Source organism: Halichoerus grypus, chromosome 12 (assembly GCF_964656455.1).
Source record: "Halichoerus grypus chromosome 12, mHalGry1.hap1.1, whole genome shotgun sequence".
Lineage (NCBI taxonomy): Eukaryota > Metazoa > Chordata > Mammalia > Carnivora > Phocidae > Halichoerus > Halichoerus grypus.
This window is the reverse complement of record NC_135723.1, coordinates 66,982,299-67,008,370: the sequence shown is the minus strand read 5'-3', so window position 1 is coordinate 67,008,370 and position 26,072 is coordinate 66,982,299. Positions and strand designations below refer to the sequence as shown.

Sequence of the window (26,072 nt, the reverse complement as noted above, 5' to 3'; positions counted from 1 at the left end):
TGTTCTATCCTGCACAGCTAAATAAATAATAGCTGACATCTTAGGAACAACTGAAATTTGCCCAAATAAAATATATGATTTTATTCAGCACTCATAACAGCCCTATGAGGCAGGGGCTCTGATTATCCCATCTTATAGGTGAGGAGTCCAAGTCTTAGAGAGTTAAGAGATTACATCAGACCAGAGACTTAGAAAGTGGTACAGGCTGAATTGGAACCGAAGTTTTGACTTCAGAGTATGCATTCCTAAACTTTGCAAAACAAGAGTTGGAGATAAGAGAGAAGGTATTAATGACATAGGATAAAAACTAGAATCTAAGCCATCCTCATTTACAGAAAAATGGTCTTTCTCAGTTCACTCATAATTTTGGTAACAAGATGAATGCTTTTGTTAAATAATCCTCAATAGTAATTTAGATAATTCTGCTGGTGAGAATAAATGAATGGAGGCCTTTGATGTGATCCCTCTACCCCGTCCCGCCCCCCCACACCTTTTCAATGCAAGCAGGAAAGAGATTTAGGAAATGCCATCAATGTCCCACTAAATCTGGAATATTTAAGACTTAATATTCTAAAGGTCTCTAACAATATGCCCCAAACATTCATAAAGGAAGTGTCTGAGTAGAAGTAGTCTGTCCTTTATTTATGGGATTTATGAAAATGTGCTTATAGCAATAATTTCTAGGTATGTTTTTTAAAAAAAGTAGGTTCCCCAAACATTTGAATAACCAGAACCCATATTCCATCAGTATTTAAGGCAACATCCAGGTAGAAAAGTTGAGTCTCACACATTGTCTAAAGAGATCACCAAATGTGTACATGTAAAGAAAAGACAGAGGCGGAGAGTGAGCCTGCACAGGATGAATGCCCCCTTAAAACAGAACCCACTTGGCTCTCCAAACCAAGAGCTGCTGTACTCATTCAGAGAGCAAAGAGGCACAACTCAACTCTAAGAAATGTTTAAGGCACACAGTCATTCAGTGATCCATGCATTTAGTCATCTCACAAATGGTTTTGAGTTTTTCAAGGCACATAGCATTGCAAAAGAGGCAGTTCAAGCTTCTGAGGAATTTTTGATCGTCAGGAGAAAGATGAGTTCCTTGGCTTACTTGCGAAGTGCCACAGGAGTGATAGACGCCAAAGCAAGGTGGTTGTGAGAACAGAAAAAAGAGTAGCGAATAGTGTGAAAGACTGCAATGCAAAGGTGTAATATAGGTGGTTTTTGTTTAATTTTTGCAAATTTTAAAGGAAATGTGTTGTCCACTGTTTAAATTGCAAAGAAAAGAAGTACAACAAACACATAATTCATTCTCAGGGAGCACTGATATTTCTGGGTATGCATTTATACAATTGATATTGTACATATATACAAATACAATGTACATATAAAAGTCTCTTTTTTCATTCAGTGGTATGTCGTGTTTCTTGCCACATTATTTAATTTTCAACATCATTAAAAATTCTTCATATATACAGGTCATTTTGATGAGTGTTTAATACTCCAGTATATGGATAAACAGCAACTTATTTAAGCATTACCCTTTTTTGACCATTTGAGTTCAGTGCAATTTTTGATTGTTGTAGCTTATAAGATGACGGGATAAACACTTTGGTGCCAACCATGTTTGTCTTTTTCTCTAATTATTTTAAGTATACAATACCAGAGTGAGTGGGAGTGCCTGGGTGGCTCAGTCGGTGAAGCATCTGACTCTAGATCTTAGCTGAGGTCTTGATCTGAGTGTTGTGAGTTCAAGCCCTGCTTTGGACTCCACGCTGGGCTTGGAGCCTACTTCAAAATAAAAAAATTAAAAACATCACCAGAGTGAGTGATACTTCTGGATCAAAAGACAGGGACATTTTTAGGGCTCTTTTTAAATGATTTTCCAGAAAGACTGCAGCAATTTCTACTTCTTCAAGGAACATATAGGTGTGTCTGTCTCACTAAACTCTAGACTACCATAGTCATTTTTTAAAAAATATATATTTATTAGTTCGATGAATAAAACAGTTACTCATAGTTTTTGAATTCTTTGAGTTCTTTACTTAAATTCCATTAGTATTCCATTGCCACCTGCATTTTCCCTTTTGTGACTAATCTTTTAATATCCCTTGCTCATTTGCTTTTTGGTGTGCTAGCGTTTTAATGATGTGTTTGAATTCATTGTATATCAAGAGTCATAACCTATTATCATATTTGTAACAAATATTTCCAAATATTTTCCTCACTAATGGTTTGCCTTTCAATTGTCTCTGTTTTCTGTCATCAGGATGGACAAAAGCAGAGGCAGAGAAGCATTAAAGCATTTGATGCCTTTGGAAACAGGAGGGTTCAGGTGGGTGTGGAGTTTCTGGACACATGTGCCTCTGTCCTGCAGATGAATCTGAAAAGTGGCTATTAAGAGCTGTGTATGGTTCATAGTTGGATTATTGTTAGTATACAGGGACAAACTATTGGAGGCTTAAAAGAAAAAGAAAAAAAAAAGGAAGTGATATAATTAGACCCATCTCTTAGGAATGGAGATCTAGCAGTAGGGAAAAGGATGAGTTGGAGGGGAAAGGGACCTTCCCTGTCTGTTCCTGGACTATTGACAGCCTCCTCAGTGATCTCCTAGGGTTAACTTACATGACTTTTTCTTTATGCTTAAATTTGAATATTTACATTTAAGCTAAAATAAGGAATGGAGTATGGGATGAAAATTTCTTTCTCAGAGAAAGAAAATAGATAAAGATGAGTGAAGATATCAATAAATTAGAAGTGTTTGTGAGGCTGACATTAAAGGAATACAGGACTTTCTTTTCCAAAATGTGCTTGTTTGGTGAACATATTTGACTAAATCCTAGAAATTATGTAGAAAAGAAAGAGAGAGAAAATCGTAAGAGATAGGCAAGCCCGAGAGCAGAAAGCATTGAGTGTTAGAGTTTAGAATTATTTGTAGGAATAGGTAACCTTTATGTTTTAGACATAAATAAAGTAGTTCATTGGGAACATTAACCTGGGAATGTGTAGTATGGATTGAAAAGAGAGGGAATAGAAGCAGGAAGATCAGTTATAAGTTTATTGCTTTGATACAGTATTTCTGGAAGGCAATTTGGTGATATGTAGCAACAAATAAAATACATCCATCTTTTGACCCAACAATTTCACTCCTGGGAATTTATTAAAGAAATAACAGAAAAAGTGTTTAAAATTGTATGTGCAAAGATGCTAACTGAACTGTTATTTATAATAGAGAAAAAATTGTAAAACTAAATATCCAACAATAATCCATAAGATGAAATACTATGAAATGATTGTCATGACACAAATCTGTATTTATTAACCTTGAAATGGTTTCAAAATATATTTAAATGAAAGCAGAGGGGTGAAAAACAGTATATTTAGAATGCCTCCACCTTTACTTTAATCATATATATCCTCTCATCCTGCTAATGCTTGTTGAATTGTCATCTCAGTGGTGGTTTCTAAAGCAAACCTTATTTAGAGTAAATTTCACCAGATAAAATAGTCAAATTCCTCTCTTTCCTTCTTATATGGAATGAAGTAAAACAGGATAGGGGCTAGGGCTTATTTATATACAGTCCCTGATCCAAAATGGCACCCAGTATGTCTGTGCCTAATGTTAAATTAAAGCAAGTTCCATGTTCTGTATGTTTGTAATATACAGTAATATACCAGTTCTGTTTCATTTCAATAACTGCAGAGGTACTTTTCCCCAAATACAATTTATCATCTGATAGCCTTCAAATCCAAGTCTTCAGCAGTCACCGTAAGTCAGCTGTAGAAGTGTGGCATGGATGATCATGGTTCTGGATTGAAAAATCTGCTTTCAATCATCATCTGCCACTTTATAGTGAATTTGGCAGGTCACTTAACCTCTTTGAGTCTGTGTTGCATCCTTAAAATGAGGATAATAAAGTATCTTTCCTTTAGTTGATGTGAATTGAACACAAATAAAAGCCCTTCCTTGACTTAATTCTTGTCTCTCTAGATTAGGAATTTGAGACAAGGAATATAAATACTGGATTGTTTTACTTTTTATCTTAATTAAATTAAAAGTAACATTCCCAGGGGTACCTGGGTTCCTCAGTCAGTTGAGTGTCCTACTCTTGGCTTTGGCTCAGGTCATGATGTTGGGGCTGTGGGATGGAGCCCTGTGCCGCGCTCCATGGTCAGTGCAGAGTCTGCTTGGGATTCTCTTCCTTTCCCTCTTCCTCTCCCTTCCCCACTGCCCCTCCCCCTGCTCAAACTCTCTCTCAAATGAATAAATAAATAAAATCTTAAAAAAAGTAACATACCCCCAACCCACTGTCTAAAATGCTGAAATATGTTTCCTTTATAATTAGTCTTTTTGGAATAAACCACAGATTATTTTCCTCAAATATCATAAAACTTTCCTATTTTCATAAGTGTACATACAAACTAAAGAGGATCTCAACTTAATTATGAGTATTTAAGATAAATAATTATGTTATTCATGTAAACTACCTCAGATTTGTAATCAAATTCATAGTCTATTTTTCAGAAAAGTTGGCCTACCTTCTTTAGGTTCATCTAAAACATTTTGCTCATGGAAACAAAATGCTATTTAAGATTTTTGCCATCAAGCAAATATATAGGGAATCCTACTTGCCTTTTACTTTACCCATTCATGCCCCCAATACTAGACTCATTAGGGGAACAAATCCACATACTTGGAAGTGAGTAATTACTGTTCTTGGTCATAAATGCTATTGTATTAACATGAGACCTAATATTGTACTGCCTCCATATTTCATCTGAATATTTAGCTAAACTTTTTTTCTTTTTTATGTAAGTCTTAAGAACCATATCAAGTTCAAAGCCTTAAAATTGGCAATTAATAGTAAAATTACACTCTGTTTTTAATGATCTTTTCACATTTAATCCCTCCACCCATTTTTTCCTTTGAAATGAAAGAAGAAGAAAAAAAAGAAGAGATAAGGTCATATTTGGGAGCAAACAATAGAGTGTTGACAAAGAACTGCAAAAATTGGGACATGGTCTTGAAATAAAATTGACGGCATGGTGGATCTTTGAGAGTTGAAAGTAACCTTCAATCAATCTGGGTCCTAAATCCAAAAAAATCAATGTATATAAAACTACAGATGATCCAAGTTTCTCTAGATATATATGTCTTTGGAGAGACCACGCTGGTAGGTGAGCTGAGGTGTGCTAATCCACTGAATTGTACACGGTGACCCAGGAGGGGAAGTTGGAAGATGCCATTGTGATTTTTGGAGATGATATAAGGAAAAAGGTGGAAGAACAAAATGGCTCAGGGTGTCTAATTAGTGTGTCATGTGCCTGGACAAAGAGGGAACAGTGTTTCAGGAGAATTCTGAGTGGTCTCTGGAGGGTACTACTGGGTGTTCTATAGACCAAAAGAAGAGCTTTTTAAAAATCCATTTTAATGAGGCATAATTTACATACAATAAAATTCACCCTTTTTAAAAATTAAAGATTTTTATTTTGAGATAGTTGTACATTCACACATAGTTGTAAGAAATAATACAGAAATATTCCTTGAACCATTTATCCAATTTCCTTCAATGGTGAAACTATAGTAAAATATCACAATACTGTACTATTGTGCAACTGTTATTGACCATATCGATGTCAAAATCTTGATTGTGATATTGTATTCTAGTATTATTGTAAATGTAGTGTATACTATACTGTACTACTGTACTGTGCAATATCACAACCAGAATATTGACATTGACACGGTCAAGATAAAGAGCAGTTCTATCACCATAAGGATCCCTCATGTAGTCTTATGTAGCCACATGCCTCGGCTTCCCCCACTTTCCCACTCCACCATCTCTGACCCCTGGCAACCACAAATCTGTTCTCCATTTCAACAGTTTTATCATTTCAGGAATGGCATTTAAATAAAATCAGATGGTATGTAGCCTTTTAAGGGTAGGATTTTTGTCACTCAGCATGATTCCCTGGTAATTCATCCAAATTGCTATAAAAACCAATAGTTCATTCCTTTTTATTGCCGAGTAGTATTCCACGACATAGATCACCCCAATTTGCTTAACCAGTGAAGGATGAAATGTATAATTTTAAGTTTATGTTTTTGATGAGTTTTGACAAATTGATGCACCCATGGAATCACTGCCATAAGCATAAATGGGACAAGAGAAATGAAAATATATGTTCACATACAGACTACATGAATGTTTGTAGCAGTTTCACTCATACTAGCTAAAAACCAGAAGCAATCCAAATGGCCAACCACAGATGAATAAATAAATAATCTGTAGAGCGCAATACCACTCAGCAGAAAAAAGAAAGGAATTACTGATGTAAATATCACACATGGTAAAAGGGCAAGACCTAAAAGAATACATGCTCTATGATTCCATGTATGTGTATTTCTAGAAAAGGTAAAGCTTTCTTGGTGTCACAGAGCAGATCAGTGATTGCCTAGGGCTGGGTGAGCGGAAGGGAAGGATTGATTGCAAAGGGGCACAAGAAAACTTTTCGTGGTTTAAGAGAACATTTTTAACCTTAAGCTGGGGAGAATCTGTTGCTCAGAGTAGAAGAAAACAAGGAAGTGCTGAAAAATAAATTTGTTTATAGGGGATAGTAAAAAGAGTAAAGTAGGGATAATAGATGCCCAGAGAACCAAGGTATAGAAGAGTAATGAACCCCAAAGGTGAAAATAGAGGAAACTTGAAAGAAACTTATCAAAGCTTCAAACTTCAGAAAGCTGATTGGAGCGTTATAACACCAGGGATGTGAGTCTCACCTACTTGATATCAAGTTTGTAATATGCAGATCCCCCCTTACTTGGTTTGTGATCTTTACACAGATGTGTGCCCTGTTCTTCTTTGGGTCCCCAAATAAAACTCAGCCCTAGGGCGCCTGGGTGGCTCAGTTGGTTAAGCGACTGCCTTCGGCTCAGGTCATGATCCTGGAGTCCCGGGATTGAGTCCCACATCAGGCTCCCTGCTCAGCAGGGGGTCTGCTTCTCCCTCTGACCCTCCTCCCTCTCATGCTCTGTCTCTCATTGTCTCTCTCGCAAATAAATAAAAAATCTTAAAAAAAAAAATTAAAAAAAAAAAAACTTAGCCCTATAAATGCAGAAGGAAAGAGCATGGAGCCTGCAGGTGTGGAAATTCTGCAGGAAAATTGACAGCAAAATTCTCTTGAGTCCACTAATTGGTAAGACATGAAGTTGAAATTATCTCCAATAGCAGAAAGCAAACAAGGAACAATTTATTTGTTTTTCTTGGGATTCTTTCATGACAAAATACACTGTGATATTTTCTACCAATGCCCTGCTAGGAGCCCTCTCCATTCTTCCAAAAAGTATGTAGTGCTGATATAGCAAATGGCATGCCCAGATGGAAAGAAGATCTTTTAGCCCAATATATATCCCCAAATCCTCCCACCCTTGAAGGACACAGTACTTTCCTGGTTGTAGGGAGAAAGACTGGAGCAAAAACAATGAAAGACAATAGGATTGGAGATAGGAGTTCATTCTAAAAGAGAACATAAAAACAGGTCCAAAGCCAGGTGAGAGTGGAGGGGAGGGTGGCAATTCCAGGGGGCCTGGAGGTGGGAGAGAAGTAAGATATGGTTACTGGAATTCAGAACTGGGGAAACAAACTAAAGTAAGTAGGAAGCAAGCTGGAATCAAACTGTAAGTGGGGAGAATTGTCAGAAGATGCTAAAACCACTGGGTAAAAGAACGTTGTGGAATAGGATATTCACGTAGTGCAAAGTATCCCCACACATTTCTTTTTTTTAAAAGATTTATTTATTTATTTGAGAGAGAGAGAGAGAGAAAGAATGAGAGAGAGAGAGAGAGAGCACGCTTTCAAGTGGGAGTGTCAGAGGGGGAGGGAGAGAGAATCTCAAGTAGACTCCGTGCTGAACACGGAGCCCAATGTGGGGCTCGATCCCATGACCCTGAGATCACCACCTGAGCCGAAACCAAGAGTCAGAAGCCCAACCAACTGCGCGACCCAGGTACCCCACTAGGACAGATTTCTTATTAATTGTAAAGGGAAAATGCACTTTTTCACTGGAGTGATCTAGTTGTGGTGACACTTCCCAAGTGGTTAAAGTTAGTACCACCACGAGGGGCGCAGACTGGCGATGCATATACCAGTGTGATGCAGTGTCGAGTGCCCATATCACTCTACCAAAAATGATCCTGAAGCTCAACTCCTATGGAAAAAGCACAAAGGATAAAGGGTGAAGTGAAATGACACCATAAGAAATGGACAAATCCAGATTGTGAGCTATTCTCTAAGAGGGTTTGCCGGGACCCTGCCCCTTATTAGGAAGAGTGATTAGAAATACAGGTTCTATTTCCCCCCCTTCATTCTTCCTGCTGAAGGGGGGGAATCGGAGGGGGAGACGAACCATGAGAGACTATGGACTCTGAGAGACAAACGGGGTTCTAGAGGGGAGGGGATGGAGGGATGGGTTAGCCCGGTGATGGGTATTAAAGAGGGCACGTATTGAATGGAGCACTGGGTGTTATACACAAACAATGAATCATGGAACAGTGCATCAAAAACTAATGATGTAATGTATGGTGATTAACATAACATAATAATTAAAAAAAAAAAAGAAATACAGGTTCTAGATAGAAGGAAGGGGGCATTTTATTTCCTAATACTGTAGGCCATAGATAAAGTTAATGGACAAGTTAGAATCTGGATGACTAAAGAAGAAACCTCAGAGAGACCCTTAGACCCAATGCTTAACAGGAAAAAAATTGGAGGTTAAGAACAGGGTCTCACTATATAGCATTTGTGGAATATAAGTAAGGCGGGTGGGGTGGGGGAAAGGAAAAGGAAAAAAAAAATAAGAGGAACTAGTGAACCCAAAGAATCTGATCCTCATCATGGCAGAGAGAGCCCATTAGTGGGGTGTCATCCAGAACCATAGTATTCTTACCTGATCTGTGGATGTGGGGAGAAACTGGGTGCCTGCATCGAATCTGAAAAGACTTCCAGAAGGTGGACCAGGGGCTTTGGTCCCAGATACCAACCCCATAAGCACAGACATGGCCTAGCAGTAACACAGCAAAGAATTTCCAGTCTTTGCTTTGTCATTGGATCAGCGGTGAGATAGATGCATTTGAGAAAGAACTGACAAGACCTCAGGCTGTATTAATTGTTTTTAATGGTTAATTAATTTATGTGACAACTAATTTTTTTTTAAAAGCCGAGACTGGCATCCTTCAAGGGAAAGATGGCTAAGAGGAGAGAGATTTGAAACCATAGGTTATGAAAAGGAGTTAAGAATAACCGAGAATCCTCAGGAGAGAATGTTTAGATGGGATTCGATGTCTGTCTTCAAAGATCTATCTCTAAGGTTATCTCTTGGAGGAAGGATGTGACTCACTCCATGTTAACTGCAGAGGGCAGAGCTGGGACCAAAGGTTACAAGGAGGTGGATTTGTCTAATTGCTTTGCAAGAGGAGACACAGAGTTCCCTATTTACTCTTGGAACAATTATGACAGCTAACATTTACCGAGTGCTCACGATGTCTGCACTACAGTTAAAATCTTTATATGCCTTAGCTAAAAAGTGTGGATCAAATTCTTAGTTATCATTACAAGTGCCTCAGAGCATCATTTAGTAAAGGCTCCATTTACTGCCTGCTTATTAAATTACTTCATTTTGATAGTTACCCTGTTTACTGTTATTATATCATCATTTTACAGATGAAGAAATAGAGAAGGTAAATTACTTTTCTGGAATCATGCTGTTTTAAGTTATTGGCTTATAGTGGTGTGGACCCAAGTCTTCCTGCTACTAATATTGCCTCTAGAGGTTATGCATATAATAAGAGGTCAGATCAGGGCTTTTCATGAGAAATATAAGCCAGTAATGTGAGCCACTAATGAGAGGCATATGTGTAATCTCACTTTTCTATTAGCCACATTAAAAATGTAAAAAGCCTGGTTGGCTCAGTTGGTGGAGCATGGGACTCTTGATCTCCTGGTTGTGAGTTTGAGCCCCATGTTGGGTGTAGAGACCACTTAAAGAAATGGAATCTTAAAAAAAATTTTTTTTAAATGTAAAAAGAAACTAGTGAAAATATTTTAAATTATATATATTTACATTTTAACCCAATACAATAACCCAACTGACTCATCACGTCTTAAACTATTATCATTTGTTGAAATGATGTCATCAACATAAAAATTATTAACAAGCTATTTTACATTCTGTTTTTCACACTAAGTCCTGTGTCCATTCTACACTTACAGAACATCTCAGGACTAACCACATTTAAAGTGTTCAAGAGTTGCTTGGGGCTCTTGGCTGCTAATGAACAGCCAGCACAGGGTTAAAATTTAAATCTCCTTGGGGGAGGGGGTGGGACTGCAATTTAAAGAGGAGTTTTGCTTTCTACCGTAGATTCCAGTGCCTTCCTGCTCCAGATTTATCTCCTTTGCCAGTTTGGAGGGAATGCATTAGTAACCGCCTTTGTCTTTTCCGGCAGAGCCAATGTAGATGTTTCTGATTTGGGAGAGGACAGGTGTTTCTCCTGCAACCTTCCAACGACTGTTATTTCCCTCCTGGTAGCTATGCTGGGAGTTAGTTTTTTATTTTTGCTTTGAAAATCACTGAAGTAGGTTGCATTAAATCGTGTACTCCAAATACCAAACTGGGGGTAGAAAGTCTTGCTTTATGCAAAGTTATGCCAAGTTAGGGAGTCCCCGGCAATCAGAAATAAACCGTGTAAATGCATAGTTGACTATAAGAGGGAGGAAGGGTTCTGTTACTTTCGCCACGCTGCTCAAGGGTAGAGGCAGAGCGGCAGAACAAACACATCAGCCTTTTAAAGTAGCTTTAAAACAACCCACCGAAGTTTCCCCTCGAAATTCCAAACCAGCTGCCAAAAATGAAAGCATATAAAAAGATGCCACGCGCTCTCGGCCTCCCGGAGGTGGCGCTATGACGGTGACGGAGTTAATTAGTGCCTGCAAAGCGCCGCGTGTGAGCTCATCCAAGAAGTCATGCTCTGCACACATATTATTTATAGCCGATCTGAGGCGTGCACGGTGTTTGACATTTTCCTTCTTTTTAAGTAGGGGGACTTCAAAAAGTCGAGGGCACCCTCCCCCACCCCCCCCCCCACCGACCCGCAGGCAAAGTGCAGTAGGCAGGCTCCAGCGTGCGGGCGGCAGGTGAAAGCGCCAACCACGCGTGTCCCGGCGCAGGTGCCGGGGGCGGCGGCGGCCACTCCGCAGCGTCCGCTTGGGAGGAGAGTTCGCGGTTGATCTCGGGATGCCTTGCAGATGCAAAATGTGTCTCTGGCCAGCAGGAGGAAGGAAGAGGAAGTGAGAGCAGCGGCAGCCGGCGGCGCAGCAGCCGGCGGATCCCCAGTGTAAGTGCGTGTGCGCGGGCGAGGATGGGCACGGGATAGAGGCAGAGCCACCCACACCGCCGCGGCCCTGAGCTGGGGGACAGAGCCTCTGGCCCCCTTTCAGTCGTCACGGGTCGCCAGAGCTCTGGTCGCGGAGAATCCGCGCCGCGACCGCCGCTGTCCTGCGACCCCGGGCAGGTTCGTAAAGTTTCCTGGGCTGGCGCCGCGCCCCGACTCGCTGACCTCAGCGCGGCCGGGGAGGGAGCTGGGGCTGGGGCACCGGAGGAGGCGCCCTGCTCTGGGGGGGGGGGGACTCCGGGCGCCGCGGAGACACTTTTGTTTCCTCCCTTGGGGCGCCGGGGCTGGAGCGGGGGTGGCCGCGGCGCTCTGCGGGGCGAGGGCTGCGGGCGCTCCCGGGCGCTCCGCAGTTGGGGAAGTCTGGGCAGAGCCGGGCGGCGGGTGTGGGAGTGGGAGCGGAGCGAGCGGGCGCGGGAGATGGAGCGCAGGGCCCCGGGCCCCGGAACCCGCGGAGAGGATTTGGCCGGGGCCGGCTGGTCGGGGCTGCCAGAGGACAGTGCTGCTGGCGCCGGGGGACTGGGGACCGGAGAGTGTGGGATTCGGGGGTTGGAGACCCGAGAGGCTGCGCGGGAGAAGGGACTGGCGGCTCCGGCTCTGGCTTTTCTCCGGCACTGGCAGATGGGAGGGAATCCCTCGGCCAGCGCGCTCCTGGGAGGGGACAGCGATGGGCTAGAGGGATGGAGGGCCCGGAGGGGCGGGAGGGAGCGGTTGGGACGGCTGGGACCCTCGGGGGAGACAGTAAATACCCGCCTCCTGGAGACCTGCTGGGGTCCCCGGCTAGGACCGGGAACGACGGCGGGGGAGGGGGGCTTCGATGGGAGATCCCGGCATGGGGGGGGGGCACACGGCGCGCCTTCCGAGAAGGGGGCAGTGGAGCTCTGGGGGTCCTGGAATCCGAGCTGCGAGCGGCGGCGGAGATAGCAAGAGCAGCTTTGAGGAAGAGGAAATACAGAAGTCAGCCGGCCCGGGGGTGCGCGCGTGTGTTTGGGGTTGGGAAGTCCGTGTTGTGTCGCGGGCGCGCGCGAGGGCGGCGAGCGTGTGAGCGAGTGAGCGTGTGCGTGTGCGTGTGTTTGTGTGTGTGTGACCGCGAGGGGCTCCAGAGCTGGGGACTTCCCGCCATGTGACCCTCTCCCGCTTGGGGGCCGTTTGAAGTTGGCAGCTCCGGGCAGAGGTTGTTGGCGGTCGGACCTGCGTTGACCTAAAGCTGCAGGGCTTGGCCTCCCCCAGTGACCTGGCCCCGGGGGCCTCTGGACAGCTCCTGGGACTCACTGAGCGTATTTTGTGATGCCCTGTGCCTCGCACCATGGTCCTGCTAACACTAATTCCTCGTATTCAACACTTCAGAGAACCTAAGACAAGGGTTTCTGCCTCAAGAAGCAGAGGCGGCAGGCTCCCAGTTTAGCGCTGCCCCTGACTTGGGGGTGGGTGGAGGAGGTGGGGCAATGGAAGAATTTAGGTTTTTGTTTGTTTGTTTATAAAATAAAAGTAATTAATGATCTGTACTTATGCATTAACTCTTTGAGGGTTAACTTTGGGAGCTAGAGGGACATAACCCGCTCAGGTTCACTTTTAGATCAGAAAGGCTGGCCGCAGCTACTATTAAGGGCCTCTCCATACCTACTTCTCAAGGTTATTTCAAGGATTATCCTCCCCCAGTTTACAGAACCTCAGAAGCCCAGATCTCCTGCTGTCATGTGGCAGGCTTTTTTTTTTTTTTTTTTTTTTAGAGTTGCCCTTCTGAACCTCTGCTCTTTACCATGGTACATTTCCTCTCTCTTGAGGGCTGTGGTTAAATGTTGCCTTTTTTCCTACTTCATTTATTACTCAGATTTTTTTCTTTTTTAAATTAGATGGACTGGTTGTCTAATTGGGAAATTGTGAGGGAATGACCTGGAGTGTTGGAACTCTGCCTGGGGGGGAGGGGGGTGCATGGGTCAGGAGGGAAGGGAACTGGGGAAGAAGCTTGGTAGATATCAGGGCAAAGGAGGTTGTCAAGCAGGCCCAGGCCTGGGTCTTGTGGAATCCAGGAGCAGGCACTGGGCTACAGGGTGGGTGGTGTTATTAATGGTCTTATCTCCACCCCCACTCCCATGTCTTATCTTTCTGCCTTTTTTTTTTTAAGATTTATTTATTTATTTTAGAGAGAGAGAGTGCAGGAGGGAGGGGCAGAGAGAGCGAGGGAGCGAGAGAATCTCAAACAGACTCCGCACTGAGTGGAGAGCCCAAGGCGGGGCTCCATCCCACAACCCTGAGATCATGACCTGAGCCGAAACCAATAGATGCTTAACAAAGTGAGTTACCCCGGTGCCCCTCTTGCTTTTAATTGCAGCCATTCTGACCACCTTCCATTCTTCTTTTTCACCAACTTCTCTCCCCAGGGCCTTTGCACAAGTTACTCCTTTTGCACAAAGAACTTTTCCCAACAAGTCCAGATGGCTCACTGCCTTGCTCACTTCAGGTCTCCACCTAGTTGTCAGCTTACAGGCAGCCGTTCCTGATTACCTCATGTAAAATAGCAACCAGCCCCTCTCTGGTCCTCTTAAGTTACTCAGTTTTCCCCCTTAGCACATATTACTCCCTGGCATTATATATTCATTTGTTTATTTGATTATGTCTGTTTCCCCATTAGGATGGAAGTTCTTTGAGGGCAGGGACCTTGTCTTGTGTCTAGGTCCAGAACCTAGACTGATTCCCAGCAGAATAGGTGCTCAATAAATACTTGCTGATGGACTGAATAAGAGATGCATATTATGGGAAATATACCAGGAAAATATTGCAGCATCAGTGGCAAGTGAACCCAGGTAACAGGCTTTTTTTTTTTTTCCTTTGTCCTTCTCACCATGCCCAGCCGCTCCTCTTGCAGACCCTTTTGTGCTTGAGCCGACTCAGAATTTCAGCCTGAAGAAAGGAACAGAGAGGTGATTCCTTGGGAGAGTGGAAAACCAGTACAACTTACTGATAGCACATAACCACTTCAGATCTGGTATTTGTTTATCATACTCCTTGGAGAAAGTCTTTTCAAAACATGTGTTGCTTTAGCCAAAGAAATACTCCCCTAGGAAAAAGAGGATTACTGTGCATGGATTGAAGTCAGAGATAGCCACTCTATCCCGCTTGCCTCCCAGAAGATGGAGGTGAAGGCAGAGGGGGAGAAGGGGTAAGGGAGGAAGGACAGGGAGGCAGAAAGAGACAGGGAGGCAGAAAGAAACTGGGTGGCAGATGCAGGGGAGAAGAGAAATGAGAAATGTCTAGGAAAAGAAAAATAAGAGAGATAACAGATGAGAGGCTTTTATAGTGCTTCTAAATCATAAGCATTTATGAAATTACAGTATTGAGATAGGACAATACGTAAGTGTTTTAAAGTAATTTACCCCCTTTGAGTGTTTGGTGTGAACGGGTGGGGAGAGGTGGAGGAAGGGAGTGCTTTGAAGTCCTTGCAGAGAGGATGTGGCTGGGGCCGTGCCAAGGGGCTCTATGGAGTGCACACTTTGCTTACCTTATCATTTTTCTTAACAAGAAGGTTTAGTTTAGAGCTAATCCATTCCTATGGAGGGCATTTCCTGTCCTGATCTAAGACAATGCCTACCCTTAAGGTTTGTTTCTGAAGCCTGCAACCACTTTTTAATGCCTGAAACCATCCAAGTGGGTAGCTTGGTTTTTCAGACCTTCATTCTGTTGAATTGGGAAAAGGTGGGGAATTACTAAACGCTCTCTGCATCACAAAGCCTCACGTGTTTGCTGCTAATTACACAACTCCAGTTCTGCTTCCTTCTTGTCAACTAGTCTGTCTGGTGTTTTTGAAGTCTAGGCTTGCAATCCAGGAGTAGATTGGAGTATCAATTTATCAGGTACAAACCAGCAGTTTAAAACATGAAGTGGAAGAAAGTACAATGGAAAAATAGGGCGTTTTACAAAACAGACACTGAATCTTAAGGTCAAATGTATTGCTTAATGTGGTAAAAAAAAAAAAAAATGTCTCTTTTAATAATTCTGGAGGTGCTAGGAATCTACATTTTCAACCAGTTTGCTAGGGATTCTGATGAAAGTGGTTCACAAGGCCGTACTTTAAGGAATATTTAGCTGCTCCCACCTCTTACAAAGTGCTGTTGGTTTAATCTCCTGCAAGAGCTGCTATTTACAAATGTTCAATCAGATGCAGTAAAAGCATCAGCCATGGACTTAACTTTTAAAATGCTGCTGCTGATAGAACTTGATGGTGCGCCAGGTCATGATGCCGCCATATTGGCAAAACTGGAAACCCAGGTGGTATGTTTGTCACCTAGCGACATGGAGAGGCAGCAGATTCATCCGAAATAACTCTTTAATCTTACTAAGAATAAAATGACGCAATGTACTCTTTTATGGCCAAGTTTTAGTTCAGAGCTTTGGAGGTCTTTAAGCTTTTCAGGTCTTTGGAACTTGACTCTGCTCAACTTTTCATTGTTTACACTCAGTATTCTCCATATGCCTGTTTTAATTACTTTCGGACATTTGCAGAGACAGTAGTCACGTTTTCTGCGGACAGCCACTGTCATGTACATAAGTAGATAAAACATTTTAGGTGACTTGGGCTTTGGACGGAGCAGCCAAGGAAGAGAAAGGATGAGAACTTTAGCTCTATCCGAAACACGGATGTTGAAGACCAACCATCCAGGCGACAGAGTGTGACTGCCATGAAAACCTTTGACTAGGCCTAGCACCACGTTATCAGGGACAGCAAAGCCACCCCTGCGTGCATCCTACACACATGGGTTGCAGTTTGCAATCGCCCCGATGATTTAGGTTGTCTGAGTGTTAACTATTAGAACTCATTTATGAGAGCCAGCGCTGAAGCCCGAAGAACACTGTTAGGATCCAGGATTAAGGTAACTGTGTTTTCCGCACTTTCCCAGGATAAGTGCAGGTACAGTTTGAGCAGAGTTCTGTCACCGGCCTAAGGTGGAGTAACAGTGAAGTATCCAGTAGGAATCTGTGTGGGAGAAGGAATGCTGGCTCATCAAACAGAATTAACCACAGCAACAACCTGGTGTAGCGCTGAGTGGAGAGATTAGTCACATGTATAAATAGAAGGAGATGACGATTCTCAGTCAGTGTTCTAGGCCCCCACAAACACTGGTTTCCAGAATCTGAGCAAGATTATTATTGGAACCTCAATTTTAGGAATTGAGGCTATAGTTTTGGCTATTTTAGTTCTCATGGTTAATTCAGGGAACAGAACTTTCCTCAGTTAGAAAACGTTTACTACTTGCTGGACTCCAGGACTGCTGTGTGTCTGGTGGGTTGTGAATAGTGGTTGGAAGCCCTGACGGAGCGTTGCCCCAGAGATCTTGGAAGTCACAGGATCCATGTGAAATTTCCCTTCCTGCCTCGACAGCTGACACCCTTCTTCCTGGAATGCTGCTTTGGAAATGGTGGAGAACAGGCAGTAGAGTGTTATTATCCCGTTTTATAGATGTGGTTTGGAGGACTGAAGTGTCACAGGGATAGTTGGAGAGTATATCTGAGCCCACACCCAGCTTTTCCGACTCTTTTCCCCCTGCTGTTCCTTTCCCAGGCACCATGATGCCGGTACTGGTTATTTTCTGCCCTTGTTGATTCTCCTCCACTAGCCTGGTCTGAGGCCAGGACCCCTGTGTGGAGCTGTGCTGCAGGGCATCCAGGGAGCCCTTCACACCTGTATGCTGGTAGAAATGCCCTGGGTTGCCATGGCTCCCAGGGCGGTGTCTTCTGCACTGAGGCCGAGTTTGGCCGAGTTGGTGCCTCTCTTTGGGTATCTCACTCCACAGCTAAACTTCTTAGCCTTGAGAGAGTTAGAGGATCCTTTCTTGGGGACAGCATGCCCATCACCTAAGCTCATGATATTGAAGCATATAAGCCAGAATGGAATTCATTAATCAAAAATGAGAACAGTGTTTGCCAAGGAGAATAGACACTTATTCTTTAGCAAACACTTTCCCCCCCCCCCCCCCCTCTGTGGATGAGTCATGGTAAAAGCAAAAGCATGGAACCAATTGGTGGTGGGAAGGGACCAAGTAGGGGGTAGGGAGTACATATAACAGAGTCTTAACTTTTGCTATTTCTCTGGGCCCATAGATTAATACCAACGAAGGGAACCAGAGACTGGAGTCTTTAACCAGGGTGCTTTCTCCCTTGGGAGATACCGAGGCTACTGACTGTGTTCATTTTCTTTTTTTTTTTTTTTTAAGATTTTATTTATTTATTTGAGACAGAGAGAATGAGAGAGAGAGAGCACATGAGAGGGGGGAGGGTCAGAGGGAGAAGCAGGCTCCCTGCTGAGCAGGGAGCCCGATGCGGGACTCGATCCAGGGACTCCAGGATCGTGACCTGAGCCGAAGGCAGTCGCTTAACCAACTGAGCCACCCAGGCGCCCCTGATTGTGTTCATTTTCTACTTGCAGGCTATTGCCCCTTCTATGCTGACCCTTTATTTCAGGCAGCCTCAACCTCAGCGCTCTTGACGCTTGGGGCTGGATAATTCTCTGTCGAGGGGGCTGGCTGGTGCATTGTAGGAAACTTTAGCTTTTTTGGCTTCTACCCTCAAGAAGCCAGTAGCAACACCCAGTCCTGATAACCAAAAAATGCCTGTGGTCCCCTCGGGGGCAAACGCGCGCCCCCCCCCCCCCCCCAGGCGACACCCTCCCCCCCAGCCATTGTTTTGTTTTCTTGCATAAGTTAAGACTAATGGTGTGCTGTCAGACAGACTGGACTTGACAGCAATATTAAGTACCCCAGTTTTCTCTTTACTGCCTAATCCTTAGACCCTAATGTGGTATATTCTCATACACGTTCTTTAATTTCCTCTAGATCTTCGGATTTCCTCTGGAGCTTCCTTCCCTCCTGTGTTACCATTGTCTTCCTAACCCAGCTCAGCTGTGTTTGAATTTCCCGTGTGTTTCTTTCTGGTGTGCTATGGCCGAAGAGACCTATAGCTAGTGATTTTATGTTTCAGTTTCCACACAAGGTCTAGAATCCTGGCCACTGGTTGCTGCATTAACCATAATGTCTACATAATGGGAATATGATAAATGAAATGAGGGAGGTAGTTCACGAAGCTCAGTTTGGCTCCTTCAGAGGCCTCCGTCACCAGATTAAGGCAGTGTCTGCGTGGGAATGAGTGAACAGGGTGAAAAGCCTCCCCCTTTGCTTGTACAATGGACCTTGGCTAGTTGGGTCGTAATAGATATTGATATTCCATTAGTGTGACCAGGACGTTGTACTGGTCAGGGGAAAAGCTTTCAGGTGGGTCTCTCTGTGAAGTCCTTTCCTGCTCTAGCCGTTAGATTTCTGTCCTAATCTTGCCACATTTATTTTCTTATGTAATTATCTGTCGACCTTTTATTTACCTTCGGTGTCTGGCTGCAGGAACAGGGTAGAGCAGCATCTACTGGCTTAACCAACCTAGAAATCCCGCCGGCTGGCATACCGGCTCTGTCTCTCCAAGGCCAGCAGCCTTCTTCTAAGTCACAGCCCTAGAGCAGCCCTCCACCCTTCCTTCCGCCCTTTGTGCCTTTTTTTTTTTTTTTTAAAGTTTGAAATTGCATTTAGAGAGCCAGCATTTTGTGCTGTGGGGTTCTGTGGCTGAGCAGTACTGGATGAGCTATATTTTCCAGGCTGCTACACACAATTACCCTTAATTTTGAAGCGTAATGCATTTCAAAATAATATTTTTTTTTCCCCCTGTTTTCAGGCTATTTAATCCAAATACAGAGCCACAGCTGGCTTTGCCCATGGCCCTGAAAAGGCATGTGGCTTGGGAGGTAGAGCTAGTGGAAGGACTTTGGTTAGATTGCGTATTTTTGGCTGAGTGAAGAGTGAATTCCAATAACACTCAGTAAGGCTGGTTTTTTCTTGACTCCTGACCACCTTCCCCCCTTGCCCCGCCTCACCATTTTCATAGCATTTTTAGAGTGGACGCTGTGCCCTTGTTAGTCCAACACTGGGCCACTCTGTGGGAAGTGACTGAGTACTCAAAAATTCAGATTTGGGGGAAGGGGACTGATTCTTTCATAAACTTACTAGTAAGCATATGTGTATGTATGTGTGAGAGAGAAAGATACGTACACACACACACACACACACAAACCTCCATGCAGCTTTCCTAATAATGAAAAGTCTTTAAAAACAAAGAAACTTATCATATCAGCTCCTAAATCCCATTTTCTCCAGTGCTTGTCACATTTATAGCAAGTCACTACAAATCTCATTAAATCAAAACCTTTATCCAGAAATGAATATGTTTCCGTCCTCTTTAGACTTAACTCTACTGCCAGAAAGTGACTTCAACTCATTAGGACTATTTTCTCAATTACCATCCATTCTTTAATCGAGAATTTTGGGAAATATTTGCCTGGGTTTATGCAAGAGAAGCACAATAAAGATTTATTTATTAATTGTAGTATATTTAAAAAAAATGTGTGGCTTACCCTTAAAATGCATATAAATGTTTTCAAATTGAAATATTGCTAGGCTTACAGCGCCCATCATAATACATTATTTACATCATTCATTCATTCATTTATTCAGCAACCATTTTGATTGCATTTTATGTTCTGTAGTCAGGGCACTTCCTGCACATTATAAGATCCACTTCATATGGGACAGTATGGGAAGGGGGGCTGTGTGGGAGACAGACCCATTAATAGGTAGTCATAAAGGAGTGTGATAAATGTAAGTGTATGTAGAGTGTTTGCAGATCACAGAAGAAAGAGTTCACAATGAAGTGACTTTGAGAAAGATCTGGAAAGCTGAGCATTAAAAGAAAGAACAAGGAATACAGCAATCAGGGTAGTCAGGAGAAAGTCTGGAAGAGGCCTGTGTCAACTCTTCTGGGAGCTGGGCATTTGGATTGAGTGGAAAGGAATAGGGAAGGAAAATACACAATTGGAAGTCAGTGAGAAATCTAACTCCCAGGGCAACAGGGAAGGTAGATTAGAGGGTGAGGAGGAAGGACAAGGAGAGATGGAAGCTGTCAGTTCCTTCCTTCTGGGCCTACCCTAAGAAACACTCAATCTTGGTCAAATGAATAAGTAAATAAATCAAGGTGCTTGCTGTGTAAATGCAACTTAAAAACAGGTCTCTCTGCCCCTACCTTCTAGTGTGAGTAGTGGAGCATTCTCTTCCTTTAATGAGACAACTTCTGGAGACCCCCTGGCTGGATGCAAGTCAAAGAGAAAGGATGTTGACATTGATGAAAAAAAAAAAAAGATTTGGGGCGCCTGGGTGGCTCAGTTGGTTAAGCGTCTGCCTTCAGCTCGGGTCATGATCCCAGGGTCCTGGGATCGAGCCCTGCATCGGGCTCTCTGCTCGGCGGGGAGCCTGCTTCTTTCTCCGCTTGCTGTTCCCCCTACTTGTGCTCTCTCTCTCTGTCAAATGAATAAATACAATCTTTAAAAAAAAAAAAAAGATTTGGTGGCTGATTGGATTTGGGAAGAAGGAAAAAGCAGGAGTCTTTGAGGTTTAAAGCTAAATATATACATGCTCGTCGGTGAGGGTTCAAGGATCTTTTTGACTCTACCTGTTGACCAACTTGGTGTAAGTTAATTATTATTCCTAGCCTCAATTTTCTTATCATTCAAATAGAAATAATCTAAGTCCCTACCTCTTGGAGCTGCTGAGGGCATTAAATGGAATAATGATCGGAAAGTAGGATCCCCCCAAAAAAGCAGTGCATTGGATTTGCTGAGGTTATTATTACTAATTCACTAGTTCCTATTCAGGTGTTTTATTCAAATATCTTGCTAAAATCCTTCAAAGACATGCATTTATTATTTCATCTTCTTTATGAGTTGTAAGTAGCCCAGGAAATTCCTCCTAAGATTTTTGCTAGACTGTTCGTTTGATTTATGTAACTTTTCCTCAAGCACACGAAGAGGTAGACTGCTGAAATACAGGTCAGGGAAAATTACAATCGATTGTAAATTAAAAGAACTGACATAATGAATCCTGTTAGCAACCTGAGGTCCTAAAGTAAAGCTCTTGTAAATAGGTCTCTATCTCCCATTCACTTGGAACTAACCTGGGGTTTTGCTGTTTTATTTTATTATTATTTTGCCTTGTGTAGAGAGAATGGAGGTTGTTAATTGGGGCTCCTTCCCTTTCCTTGAATCCAAATTTCTGGGGGCGGGGGGAGCTGTTTGCACTTGCCCAGCATGGATGGAAGGCCAGTGAGAAACCCCCAGTTAGTGGAGTACTCATGAAGGGGCCATTGACAGGAATTTAATTCAGTTGAACTGGGTTTCATGTGATTGTGTTGCCTACTAAGGAAATTCAGTCATTCCAATAACACTTGGTAAACGTCCCTTTTTGAATCATTTAGAACATTCCGGTAAGTGGGGGACTGTTAATATTCATTGGCAGGTGGGCGGGAGTAAAGTGTTAATCTTTCTTCTTTGATCTGAGCCTATCAACCCAATTAGAAAATACTCTGAGGATAAAACAGAAAAATAAAAGGATGACTATAGTCCTGAGTGTTAGATCCAGTATAGCTCTGTTGGCCCAGCATAATGAAGCGTACTAACTTTCCCTTTCCAAAGTGTCTCAGGTTGGACAATTCATTTTATGGCCACCTAAGTAGAAGCCACCTGTTTCCATTTCTGTTTATTCTTTCTGGCTCCTGCCAGTTTGTTTGGGTGACTTTTCTGCTTTCTGTGCCTTCAGGAAGGTAACAACTAGCTCACAGACTCACCAGCTCATTGAGCAGTAGCTCATGTACCTGTCACCTGGTAATGGCTTTCATGAAGTGGATGGGAAAAAAAACAACAACCTCCATACAGACATTAAACTGCTGTGAAGTATGGGTGTGCAAGAGAACTGTGCCAAACGGAAACTACTTCTCTGAACTCGTGCTTTGAAAGAGTGTAGCTTCTCCCCCATCCCCCACCCCCGAATACTATAGTTGTGAAAAGTCCCTCATCTAATCAGTATATGCAAATCTTGTTTGGTACTTGACAAATTGCACACTATTTCCAGTGTAAAATAAATTTCCTGTCACTATCTCTTCTCCGAAGAAGGGTGATAAGTATGGATTGTTCAGGGGCTAGATTGTCAACTGAGTAGCAATACCTCTACGCCATGTATTAGGATTGGTGTGTAACTCTACAGAGGATCCGGTGTTAAATAAATGTTTGAAGACACCTAAGAAGATTTATATAGTGAAAAACAGATTCATAGTAAATCACTGGAGAATTATATTCAGACCAAACTATCTATCATTTTCACAGTAATTCAGACACATTGACTTACCTTGTACCCATTTCACAGATGAGGATATCTGTCCGTCAGAGAGGCTGGCTGCCCAGCATCATGCAGATCCAAACTGAAAGCTCTTTTCTGCAGCACACCTAATGCTAACTCTCCTGCAGCCGAGTCCTCCTCAGTTTGTCAAATTCGTTTTGCCTCAGTTGAACCTGTTAGGTTGGCACGTTGTGTTGAGTGGCCATGCTGGTTGGTGAAGAATATGCCATGAGAGCTTTGCTTCAGGAGCAAGTGAGCAAACACTGTCCAGGTCGTCACCTGGGCCAGGGCTGACTGTCAGCAAGATGGCAGAAAGAAGAGGGCAGTGGTGGTGGAGTCACTTACATTCCCAGCAGACATTGTCCCTCTGTCCTGGGAATTGTGATTGTTGCAGACTTGTTTAGGGCCATTTTCAGTCATCGAATATGCTGCTAATGATTCTGGCACGGGAAAGTGCCATGAAACAGTCTGAGAATTGACCCCGGGAGCTGAAACTGTTAAGGCACATAAAGAGGGACAAAAATATAAGAAGCCAAATCTCCAGGTTTGTTTTTATTTCAAAATATATCTTTCAGACAACGAACAAGCTTTAGGGTAATTGTTCATAACCAGATCAATGCAAGGCCCAGAGAAATGGCACAATAGCAGTTGTAGAATTGCTTCTTTCAGAGTCTGGGAATTGCATTATGAAGAGTTGGGCCCATGCGTTTGAAGTGATAAGTGCCAAAGAAAGTATCGAGTATCCTATACAGGGGAAGGGAAACTACCCTAGAACTTTAGTCTTCAGGATACCAGAGACATTGGAGTCCTTAACTTTTAAGAGAGGGGTCGAGTGTATTTGATGGCTACCATGGGTCTGATTTTGCCTTCAGCATTTCCTTTTAAAATACTTTTTAATTCATTTGTTCATCCACAGATATGTACTGAGCACCTGCTAGGTACCATGGGGGGGGTGATAGGGGACACATACGCAATGGTGAGTCCCCTTCCTATGAAAAATAGCAGACCTGTTGCTGCTTTCTTGGGCTGCTTAGGTGCTCACTAGTGGAAGAAAGGTACATTGATCACAGGATCACACAAAGGAATGTGACAGTTAAGCTGGGCCCAGGGCTGGGGAAGAAAGGTGCTGTTGCTGGAAGAGCCTACGGCAAGGGATTAATGTAGTCAGAGAGGGCTGGGAAGAGAATGGGCTTCAGTGGGGAAAGGGGAGTCCGTGCAGATGCCTGGTACGTATGTGATGAGCAGGCGCGGGGGTTGAAGGAACTGAAGAGCAGAGTGCCCAGGGCTGGGAGCACGCTGGGCCTGGAATAGACCTGGGAGGAGGGCTGGTGGGGATCAGGGGTCTGGGTCTTTATCAGGAGAGTAGTGGGAAGTCACTGGAGTATTTCACCCGAGGGGGTGATGTGATCAGATGTATAGTATTGCAAAGGTCTTCCTGGCTTCAGTGTGTAAATCTTACATGATTTAAAATTGGTCACAACATGGGCGCCTGGGTGGCTGAGTCAGTTAAGCGTCTGCCTTCGGCTCAGGTCATGATCCCAGGGTCCTGGGATGGAGCCCCGCATCGGGCTCCCTGCTCAGCGGGGAGCCTACTTCTCCCTCTCCCTCTGCCTGCCCCTCCCCTGCTTGTGCTCTCTCTCTCTCTGTCAAATAAATAAATAAAATCTTAAAAAAATAAAATTGGTCACAATGTGACCGCACTCTTACTGCTTTTAGAATCAAACAGTTTCTCAAAGAATCAATTCAGTCACTAGTGTCCCCTCCAGATTTTAAACAGCAGCTGAACCGAGGGATTTAGCATGGATATTGCCCCTACTTAAGGATGATACAGTACCTGGTTCTGTGGTTCTTAGACTTCTAGATGCCCAAGCATTGCTGGGGACCCAGAAGCTGCATTTCACTGGGTCCCTCAGGTGATCTGTTGCCAATGGTCCCGCCTCCACTTTGAGAAGCATCATCCCCCAAAGTGCTAAGGAGTGAAAAAAAGAATATAAACCCTGAGGTAAAACATTGCGAGGCCACCAGTAGAGGAGGCAGCCTCTGTTCCTGCCTGGTTTTAACTGGGACCTGTTCTCTCCGTCCTGGAGGGATTTTCTTCTAGTGCACCCGAAATGGATTCTAAATCCTCTGAGTTTCTTCTAATTTATTTCCTAATCCTTTCATATGCAGCTGTTTTCTCAGGTCTGTGACTTATTCCCTCTGTGTCTCTGATATTTCACTTTACATTTTGTCGCCATTTTAATAAGAATCTTTTTCTGTAAGTCCCAAATGAGGTTATGGGGCGCGGAGGTGGTGGGGAAGGCCGGCCGGCCGAGGAGGGGGATGAGAAGCCCCTCCGTGGGTTTGCTTCCTCTGCCCTCCAGAGCAGGAGACTGTGTTCTGGAGTTCCGCCAGGGCGAGACCAGTCCATAGTTCCCGAAATAGGGAACTGCTTTTGGCTGTTCCCTAGAGAGTGGAGGAGCCCAGAATTCCTGCTCAGGTGCAGTTGGGTTGAAATGAGCAAAAAAGAAGTCACAGAAAAGGCATCAGACAATTCAGTGGGTGAGCCGAGAGTAAAGTGCCCTGGACCCACATCTCCCTCTGGTCTCCATGACACGACTCCGTGGTCACCACCTCTGGGAACCTTCCTTGATTTCCTTCTATCGTCTCCTAGGACACACTGAGTCCTTCTCTGTGCTGAGTAGATGGGAGGTCCCAAAGGTGCATGTTCCCAGTGCCAAGCCCATAACAGACGCCCACTGAATGTTTCCAGAAAGAAGCACTATTATCCATGCATATGAGCACTGTGTCCTACAGTCCGTTTGGGAAGAGCCCTTAAAAATGGTTTCTTTGTCCCTGAGTGAGGAGCCCAAGGACACGTGGTTCAGGGATGTAACTCTCATTGTACTCCGTTTTGCTGAAGACCAGCCCTGCCTGAGGTCATTGTGATTGAGGCGTGGGCCAGACCAGATGTCCGAGGTGGGGAAGCAAACGGCCACGGTTTTGCAATGCCTAATCCTGTGGTGGCAACGATCTCGGCCTTCCTGTCCTTCCACCGCACCCGAATCTACCCTGGATGTGATGAACTTTCCAGAGGAGGAAACCAATGTTTTGTCATTTGCATTACTGTCTGCAGAAGTATTTATATCTCATGTAGCTACTTCTCATTCTCTCCTACTCATCAAAAAGCCTGTGGGGCATGGGTATTAGAGACCATAACCTGTAAGAATGTAGAAAACATTTCTTGGCTTAAACCCTGAAGCTTCTCTCCCTTTGTGCCTCCATCCACAGGTCAGCCAGTGTTGAGTCTGGAGAGTATGCTTCTCTCTTCCTTCCCCTCCAGTGCCTGTGGGCGACCAGGCTCTCGTGACACACACTGGGGGTTGGGATCCCTA

The 26,072-nt window shown here is 43.7% G+C and overlaps 1 protein-coding gene across 3 annotated transcripts in view; it reads left to right on the top strand.

The window, feature by feature from the left end:
• Nucleotides 1-11,235: 11,235 nt before the first annotated feature.
• Nucleotides 11,236-26,072, top strand: part of ELMO1 (engulfment and cell motility 1) — a 512,699-nt gene continuing 497,862 nt past the window's right edge. For 2 of the 3 annotated variants that reach the window (XM_078059469.1, XM_078059466.1), the window contains exon 1: nt 11,401-11,566. The gene's annotated coding sequence lies outside the window, so the exon portion shown is untranslated. The other variant, XM_078059467.1, reaches the window with a different exon arrangement.